The sequence below is a fragment of the Dipteris shenzhenensis genome, unplaced genomic scaffold (genome assembly GCF_047967505.1).
Source record: "Dipteris shenzhenensis isolate YYH24624 ecotype China unplaced genomic scaffold, Dip_SZ_1.0 scaf0427, whole genome shotgun sequence".
NCBI classification, from domain to species: domain Eukaryota; kingdom Viridiplantae; phylum Streptophyta; class Polypodiopsida; order Gleicheniales; family Dipteridaceae; genus Dipteris; species Dipteris shenzhenensis.
In genome coordinates, this window is record NW_028239733.1 from 32501 (window position 1) to 43252 (window position 10752).

Sequence of the window (10752 nt, forward strand, 5' to 3'; positions counted from 1 at the left end):
TCAGTACTCTGGAGTAGGGATTCTCGAAGAAGCGACGCTAGACTCGGATCCTTAGAAGCATTAGATTGGCCAAGAGAAGGGAGGGTATGGAGTCTTCTATCCATTATTAGAGCTTAAAATAGGCATGATATTGAATCCTCTATCGGTTGATCGACTATATGGTTATAGTCCCGATTCGGCATACGGGTGTGGGAGAACTACCTCATTACTGAGAATCTCGAATGTGGATAATGTAAATCTTCAAAGATACTATCGGTTTCTACGATATATATTATGAGGAGGTACCTCCCCCTCCCCTGACGTAAGTGAAGTATTATCCCTATTGAAGGGAGGTACATCATCTAGACTATCTTCTATCCTACTGGAAATGGATGAATCTCCCCGGGTGGGATTTGAACCTACGACCAATCGGTTAACAGCCGACCGCTCTACCGCTGAGCTACCGAGGAAAGTGGCAGATGATTCAATCCCATATACTTCCAGAGACTCTTGTTCCTTGAGCCGCCCCTTGATCTGCAAGACGTTAACCACTCGAAGACCCAAAGCTTTCTTCGAGACTTCATGAACCTCGCGTACACCCTAACTCTCATTATAGGAAGAAGCAGTAATGATAGCAATCCCTTTTGCCTTCTCGGATAGAGCCTACGAATCGGGGGGGGGGCTGGTGTGGAAGATCTCGGTCATGGTTGATCTTGGTCGTGATTGATCGCCCCCCCCCCAACCCCAAGATGCATATCGATCGATCACCAATCACTAGTTTCTATTTCTCCTTTTCCGGAAAACATAGTAGAATAGTCACAGGATACTTATAGAGGTATAAGGAATATCTTGGAAAGGAGAAGAAAAAAACTCTTAGGAGACAAGAGAAACGAAGGCAGTTAGCAGTAGAATAATACCAATCATCAATCCGAATGAATAAGAAGATACTCTCCCGCCCATGGAACCCCACGATCCGTATCGATATCAATAATTGCAGGCGGGTGGAGGATCCATAAACTTGAATCCATAAATGGAATGAATGAGTCTACGGGGGGAAAGTATGGATAAGGGGTGAAAAATGAAGAAAAAAGGGGAAAGAGAACGTGAGGGGGAGGGGGGGGGAAGTGGGGGATAGTCGGGATGAAGAAAATGAATCGGAGCTTTGCGAAACGAAAGTAGCAGTTTATGGAAAGGGTGGAATTGGTAAGTCAACAACAAGTTGTAATATATCAATAGCTTTGGCGAGACGCGGAAAACGGGTATTGCAAATTGGATGTGATCCGAAACATGATAGTACTTTCACCCCCACGGGATTCTTGATACCTACCATTATAGACACTTTGCAATCGAAGGATTACCACTATGAAGATGTGTGGCCTGAGGATGTCATTTATAAGGGTTATGGCGGAGTGGATCGTGTTGAAGCAGGGGGACCACCTGCGGGAGCTGGTTGTGGGGGATACGTAGTGGGAGAAACGGTTAAATCATCGAAAGAATCGAATGCTTCTTATGAATATGATACTACTCTATTCGACGTTTTAGGGGACGTAGTCCGTGGAGGTTTTGCCGCTCCATCGAATCATGCGGATTATTGCATTATTATCACGGATAATGGATTCGATGCCCCTTTTGCAGCAAATCGTATTGCTGCGTCGGTTAGGGAGAAGGCACATACCCACCCATTGCGATTAGCAGGTTTGGTGGGGAATCGGACATCTAGGAGAGATCTCATTGATAAACATGTAGAAGCCTGCCCGATGCCTGTGCTGGAAGTGTTGCCTCTCATTGAGGACATTCGGGTCTCGAGGGTGAAGGGGAAAACATTGTTTGAAACGGCTGAATGTCAATCAGATCTCAATTATGTTTGTGATTTCCATCCCAATGTGGCGGATCAGATATTGTCTCGACCAGAAGGGGTTGTGCCAAGGGAAATTCCAGATAGAGAATTATTCAGTCTGCTCTCCGATTTCTATCTGAATCCCGATGGTGGGGGGCAGAGGAATGCCCAGCAAACTCAACAGGATATTCTGCTTGATTTTACGATGATTCGAAACCGAAACTGCAAATTTCTTGTATGTGTACCCTTTCTGAGGAAACCCTTTCACGAAGACTCCCGAAACTCTCACTTTTGAATGTGAAACCGGAAATTATCACACTTCTTGCCCCATTAGTTGTGTGGCTTGGTTATATCAAAAGATCGAAGACAGCTTTTCCCCAGTGGTAGGTACAAAGACTTGTGGTTATTTCTTACAGAACGCTCTTGGAGTTACGATCCTTGCGGAACCTCGTTATGCAATGGCAGAGTCGGAAGAGGGGGACGTCTCGGCCCAATTAAATGATCAAGGGGAATTGGAGAGAATTTGTATCCAAATAAAACGAGATAGAAACCCTAGTGTCATTATTTGGATTGGCACATGTACCACGGAAATAACAAAGACGGACCTAGAAGGCATAGCACCCAAGCTAGAAAACGAACTTGGAGTACCAATTGTAGTTGCGCGGGCCAATGGATCGGATTATGCTTTTACTCAGGGAGAGGATACTGTATCAGCTGCCACGACGCATCGGTGTCCGGAATTTGACATATCTAGACACGAACAGAAACAGGATTTAGTTGGGGGTGTTGACACTGCGACGACGGAAGCGGGGGGGGCTAATCCGGAGGGACGGAAATTAAAGAATCATGCTTCAGTTCTTTTTGGATCTCTAACTTCAACTGTAGCTTCTCAACCGAATCCGGAATCGAAACGTCAATCCATTCAGGTATCGGGGTGGTTACCCTCCCAGAGATATACTGAACTTCCATCATTAGGCAAGGGAGTGTATGTTTGCGGCGTGAATCCCTCTCTGAGCCGTACAGCGACGACTCTGATGCGGCGTCGTAAATGCCAGTTAATTGGAGCACCTTTTCCTATTGGTCCTGATGGGACGCGTGCTTGGATAGAAAAGATTTGTTCCGCCTTTAATATGGAACCTCAGGGTTTGAAGGAGAGGGAGGATGAGATATGGAAGAGTCTGAGAGACTATCTTGAGATAGCAGCTGGTAAATCTATATCTTTTACGGGAGATAATCTATCAGAAATTTCTATAGCAAGATTCCCAATTCGCTGCGGAATGGTTGTCTACGAAACAGGTATTCCCTACATGGATAAACGATATCAAGCTGCCGAGCCATCTTTCTCACGAGATACTTGCAAAGAGATGGGTACACTCATGCCACGGATCGTGGAAAAACCGGATAATTATAACCAGATACAGCGTATGCATGAATTAAAACCTGATTCAGCAATTACTGGAATGGCTCATGCCAATCCTTTAGAAGCAAGAGGTATTGATACAAAATGGTCTGTCGAGTTCACCTTTGCCCAAATCCATGGATCCACTAATGCGAGGGATGTGCTTGAACTTGTTACTCGTCCCCTACGGCGTAATAATAATCCGGGGCGTCTGGGTTGGAGTAACCTGTCGAAGCAGATGGTAACAAATCACTAAATTATAGAATTATTGGGTGACGGGAAGTGACCATTGAGGGAAATGCATAGAGACGTCTCCAAATTCTTAATCATGGGATTCTGTCTCCTCATGATTAAGAAATCCATCGACTCCTTTCCGAAGGAGTTGCTGTGCTAGCTACGGGAGTGGTACGGAGAGGTTGCCGGCACTCTACGGGAAAAAAAAAAAACTGAAAAATATGGGAAGGAAATAATTATGAACGTAGAAAGCGTTCAAATGTCGTTGTATCTACTGCAGGTTTCGCTGCTTACTCGGGTGAAGGTGGCAGGTCCACCTATAATATTCGGACTATATTATGGATTACTAACAACATTACCCGTTGGACCCTCCCAAATACTATCCATAAGAGCTTTTCTTTTGGGAGGGAATCTTAGTGGTACCGTCGCTTTGAGTGGTTTGATGATGGGATAGCTACTAATATTTCTGTCAATATTCTGTTCACCTCTATATGCATTGATAGTGAAACCACATGTTGTAACTGTCCCAATAGTACCATACATGTTATTTTACTGGTTCCGAACCAAGGATTTACCGGATTATCGAACTCTACGTCCGACCAATTCACTCAGTGACTTTCGAATCGGTAATATATTCTTGGATAGTTTCATTTTCCAGATTTTAAATCCAATTCTTTTACCAAGTCCCGTATTGGCGAGACCAATTCACCTATTTATTTTTCGATATAGCAACAACATAACATTTCTGATTAGTAGTTTCGTGGGTTGGTCACTCGGTCATATGTCATTCAGCTACTTGTCCAGATTACTTCTGGTTCGCGTAGAATATGATTCACCCATACTCTACCTGCTGATGAAACGCGTCATTTACAAAACTTTTAGTATTGTTGTTCTCATTAATGTACTGGTTTATTTGGGTAAGGCTCCAGTACCTCTCTTCACCAAGAATTTTGAAGACGAACTTGTCTTGCTCGATAACAATCTCCGGGAGTTGTCAGATTCGATGCTATGGATTTTCAAGTCGTGGCCCACGTCCTTGTTCGACCCATACAAACCAAATCGTCCTTTACGATATATAGAGAATAGCCGATTCGGCGGCGATAGCTTAGTGAAGAAGCAAGTATCAAATCACTTTTTCAGCAAATGTTTGACTAGTGGAAAACAGCGGTTGGCTCTCACGGCGTTACCCAGTTTGTCGATCTTTGGAGACCAGTTAGGAACCTCGTTAGAGGATTCGGATATGCCACTTCCAGCTCATCATCTGCATGAAGACTGGATTTTGAACCAATTCAGGAAAAACAAGGATTTGAATAATGAGTTAAAGGACCGAATTCGATTCCTAGACACCGAGCCTATCTTCTGGAAAGCGATGGAAAGAAGGACCGGATTGGCTGATAACGGAGGTGAATTACCTAAGATTTATGATCCATTTTTGAATAATTCATGTCGTGCTAGGATTCCAAACTCGGATTCATTCTGGATACTGTCTGATTCATTGGCATCGCAAGCGGTTGACAACAACGAGTATGCCAATGAATTGAATTCCGGTAATAAGATTCGGGATTGGGTGTCTATCAGGTATAAAGAGTTGAGAAGCAATGAGATTCCTCTTCCCCGGGAAGCATTACCTAAAAATGCTTTGCAAATATTTATTTTCATGTTCGAAACACCGGATGATGCCGTGATTGAAGATGTTGTGGGAGAAACAAACTATTCAGTTTCGAAGGGTGATTCCACCCCCGTAACTTGGGATCAAGTCTTCAAATTTTCTTCATCTCCGACAGAGTTAGCTTTATTCTTCACCTATCTCAGAGATGATTGTGGTGCCTTCGATTGGATCCGCTTGCTAGACGTACCTCTAATTGGTGGGGAAAGACTTGACTCTTCAAAACAAAAAATACGTTCGATCCTCGAGATTGAGGAACTGTCGGAGGAATTGGCCCGCAATACTCACTTAATATATGATAATAGGTTCGATGTCGCGGGTGGGTCAACTGATATTCGTAACAGAAAGTTAAAAAATTTAGCAATCAGCGTCGGGAAGACGCGGCTGAAAACACGCAGACTGGTCAAACGTTTTGCAAAAAGCTCTGATTTTCGTCGGAAACCTATAAAAGGCTCTATGCGCTCCAGAAGACGTAAGACACTGGTTTGGGAAGTATTTCAAGATAAGGCACATTCACCTCTCTTCTTTAGATTAATGGAACTACCCACTCCGTTTCGATTTCCTGCCGGAGAATTAACTGGTGTAGATTTTGAGGAATCGGCCGGTGACGCGAGGAGAGAAACTAGTACCCAACCCGAACAGGAACTAATATCTCTTTCATCCTCGAGAGAGGGGGAGCGAGCGAAATCCGACCGCCCAGCTATAGCAGCTAGGTTCGATGTGAGTTCCATCCACACGGGGCGGGGTTTATTATTGGTTATGCAATCGACTCTTCGGAAATATGTGAAACTGCCTGTATTGATAACACTCAAGAATTTCGGTCGTATTTTATTTTTTCAAGCTCCCGAATGGGATGAGGATTGGAGTGAGTGGCGCAAAGAATCCCACATCAAATGCACCTACGACGGCGAGGGATTCTCACACACTCGTTTACCCGGTCGTTGGTTGAAGGAGGGTCTTCAGATAAAGATTTTGTATCCTTTCCGGTTGAAGCCTTGGCGTACTCGCGGGAGGAGGCGCCCAACCATTTTGGAAAATGATATGAATCCCAGGTATCTCAAGACTCGGGAATCGGGGAGAAAAAATAGATTGAGGCGAGGAAAATCTCCATCTAGCTATTTAACAGCTTGGGGATTCCAAACAGATGTACCTTTTGGAACTATTAAGAAAGATCCCTCCTTCTGGAAACCTATCCGGAAGAAATTGATGAGAATTTTGAGACGTAGTCTCGCATTGCGGACTAGGCAAATGCGTCGTCTCTACTCCAAATTGGGTGTATCCGCAAGGTTTCCATTGGGGAAATTGAATTTCCTTCGTAAAATTGAAGGGATTTGGGAGAATTGGAGTGGAACCGATTTTGTTGGGGGAGATATTCCAAATGATACAGGGACCGGGTGGAAAGAGGGGCCGTCACACGGTGAACCAGGTACTGGTGGAATAGATGAAACATCAATTCCCATTGATAATAAATCCCGATACTTTGCGGGTACCGATGATGAACCAGTAAAAGATACCGTTGGTGGATCCAAATCCGAACCCGAATCAGACATGCATGCATTCAGAAATCTGTTAACCGAAGGGGTTGGCGGGGGTGGGCGTAGCACCAAATCACTCCGTTTTAGTAAACCGGGAATAGATGACAGACTAATTAATACAAATCTGACTAGTTCTTTGAGATTCCAAACGAAATTAGTCAATATTCAGGGAATTTATTTGAGATCCCGCATATCGGTCGCAGAATTGTTTGAGAAGTATCTTCTACTAGTAGCGGGATTATTTCGAAGAGTCAATAGAGCTTTTGCTCATTATCTCGACAATTTTGCTAGATTTCTGGGTGCAACTGGTGAAAGTGACGAATCAAGTTGGTGGGGTTCATGGGGATGCAAACCACCCAATTCTAGCTATTTCCGGAATTAGGGAGGGAATACCGCGAGTTATCGATAATCAATCTATAGGATTACCGTCTCAGGCGCACATTCACGACATTCTGTGGCATGTAAGCATGAAAAACAACCTGGATTTGGATTCTTTGATGGAAATTGCGGAAGATAGCAAGGATGCGGGGTATCTCGATAACCGGAAGGGATGTAAGGATAATGAGAATCTGGATGATGCTTCGGAAGATTGGAATTATCCGCGCGGTGATCATGGTTGTTATCCGAAAGGGGGAGGGGAAACCCCAGAATTTTTTGATGGCGGTAAACATGACGGGGGAAAGAGCGATTCCGTGGGATGTCCCGATGACAGAACTGGCGGGATTGTACGTGGGTATGGTATCGATGAACATATTAATAATTTTGCTACGATGCGGGGACTTTCCAAACAACTTTGGGAATTGAATGCAAATGATTTGGGGAGTTTGTTAGGCTGTCCCGACAAGTACAACCTGTCATTGGAGTTATGGCAAAAAATTGCACCGAAGAGATGGAGATCGGACATCGAAAATTTATATGGATTCAGAAGCATCGGGGGAAGTTTTCTCGCCGAGCATGAATATGTATTTCGTGATAGACAAAACGATTATTCCATATATACTGAAACCCCTTTCCTCAGAGATCGAGTGAGAAATATCAATAAACGTCGTAAATACAGTTATTTGTTACATAGTTTTATTGATTCCTCACGAGATGTAGATATACAAAAATTTCCGGCGGGGTGGAATGCGGCGATAAGGGAAACTCGTTTAGGGAATCGTATCAGAGAACTTATTGCAGGGAAGGGAATTTCTCATCCACGAATACTTGATCCGGAACGTGAGTTGAATCCGAAATCCGATTTGGTGTTGTGGGTAATTCCGGATCCCGCGGAAGCAAAGGATGTATACGAAACAAGATCGAAATTTGTACCTGGGACTTCTATTTTGTGGGAGAGGGTTCCCGCTACCCCAAATGAAAGATTTCAGAGATTAGGCACGGATTACGGGTTACAGGAAGAAGAGATTGATTCGGATGAAATACTTCTAAGAGAGAGGGGGAGTCACTATTATATTTTTCAATGGAAATGGGAATCCGAAGCATTAGAAAGAGAATTATAAAGACTGAGGGATTTGATATCTCTCATCAACGTATTAGAAAATGAGCAGGATCTTACTTCCTTCTGTGTCAATATGGGTATAGATTGCGATTTGTTGAATCTTTTTCTCAACGAAGAGAAACGCGAGATTCTAGATGATTTGTTTGTTATTTCAGCCCATCGTTTACCGCGAATATTCGATGATTAGATTCTCATGTATAAAATGGTTAGTATCCCACTGAAATTTCGAAACAGATTCAAAAGAAGATTGAATAGAAATATATTTGGCGGGTGCATGCTGCGTTTGTCACTCATCAATGGGGAGAGGAATAGGAATCGCTCCTATCTCCATAACATCGAAGATCTCCTGCTTCCGAGACATCGTCGCAAATCGCGATTTCTCAGATCCCTATTGATTTTGAGCTCCGTGAAATCCGAAAGGGACCCTTTGGGCTACCCTTCTGGAGTGGAATGGATGAACAAGAGTGAAGAGTCTAGCGACCTGAGTGGGACTCAGAAAATCAAACGTTTCCTTTGGCCCAGTTATCGCTTAGAAGAATTAGCTTGTATGAACAGATTCCGCTTCGACACAAATAATGGAAGTCGATTTGCCACGCCCAGAATACGCATGTATCCCATTATTTGAGACGGGGGGGAGAATACGTAGATTCGACAATTTGCTCGACTAATATTACTAACATCTTGGTAATCTCAATCAAGTGTGTGATAGAAGGAGGGGCAGATACCTACCTTACTTATCAGATGCGGAGCTGTAACTACTCGTTGGTGGGAAACAAATTCCCACCGATAACCGAATCTATTGAGTGACGATTTCCCCGATTATAGGAGTATTCATCTCCCTCGCTCGGACCAATACTACCCGAATTAGTAGGCAAATCCTATACAATGAATTCGATAAACAATTATTATTACTACTATTACGGATAAGGCTATATCTACCAATTCGACGTTGATTTGTGAGAAAGGGGATACAGGGTCTGCTGAGTCTCAAATATGCTACTTGACCGATCAAGTCTCGAAACTCACTTCTCATTTGAAATCACATTCCAAGGATTACTCCTCTCAGAGGGGTTTGTGGAAATTATTGGGAAGACGCAAGCGTCTCTTAATTCATTCATCCAAAAAGGATCCGACTTTATACGATAACATAATAAGCAACTTGGGTATTCGGAGATTGAAGAGACGCCGATTCCAATTTATAGAAATCCAGTTCTACCGAAGCTAGGGTCTGCAAAAATTACCAGGAACATAATTCATGGGTATACCTCCTACGAAAGTGGATCCAGTTATAGTGAGTATGGGTCCCCACCACCCGTCGATGCACGGTGTCCTTCGACTTATTGTTACTCCAGACGGTGAAAATGTCGTTGGTTGTGAACCAATACTTGGCTATTTACATAGAGGGATGGAAAAAATTGCTGAAAACCGGACGATTCTGCAGTATCTTCCCCACGTGACGAGATGGGATTATTTAGCCACCATGTTTACCGAGGCAATAACAGTGAATGCGCCGGAGAAGTTGGCAAATATTCAAATACCGAGAAGAGCTAGTTACATACGAGTTATTATGCTCGAGCTAAGTCGAATAGCTCCCCACCCGTCATGGCTCGGACCTTTTCTGGCGGATGTCGGTGCACAAACCCCTTTTTTCTACACATTTCGAGAAAGGGAAATGATTTATGATTTACTTGAGTCTGCTACGGGTATGTGAATGACGCATAATTATTTCCGCGTCGGGGGAGTAGCGGTAGATTCACCATATGGGTGGCTAGATAAATGTTTGGATTCCTGCCACTATTGCCTCTCAAAAGTCGATGAATATGAACGACTTATCACAAATAATCCTATATTTCTGAAACGAGTGGAGGGGATAGGTGTCACTGGTAGGGAAGAAGCTATAGATCGGGGCTTATCCGGACCCATGTTGCGAGCCTCGGGGATTCAATGGGATCTTCGCAAGGTGGATCACTACGAATGTTATGACGAATCGGATTGGCGGATCCAATGGCAAACAGGAGGAGATTCATTGGCCCGTTATTTGGTACGAATCGGCGAGATGAGAGAATCCATAAGAATAATTCAACAGGCCTCGAGACTCCTTCCGGGAGGTCCATATGAAAATTTGGAATCTCGACGCCTTAGTCAGCAACGAAAGGAAATGGGATGGAATGATTTTGACTATCAATTTGTCGGTAAGAAATCCTCTCCCACTTTCAAATTACCTGAGCAGGAGCATTACGTAAGGGTGGAAGCTCCCAAAGGGGAATTAGGGATATTTCTGATTGGAGATGATAGTGTTTCTCCCCGGAGACGGAAGATTCGTCCGCCTGGCTTCATAAATCTGCAAATTCTCTCTCAATTGGTAGAAGGAATGAAACTAGCCGATATTACGACAATATTAGGTAGTATAGATATCATCATGGGGGAGGTTGATCGCCGAAACGGCAATTGGTACAAAAAATTTCGAGGAACGCGTGATTGACTTATTTCACAAATTGGGAGTTTCGAGAGATTCTTCCGAATTGATTTGGATTCTGATTTCCATTCCCACCCTTATCGTAGGAATTACAGTAGGAGTATTAGTTATCGTACGGCTCGAGTGAA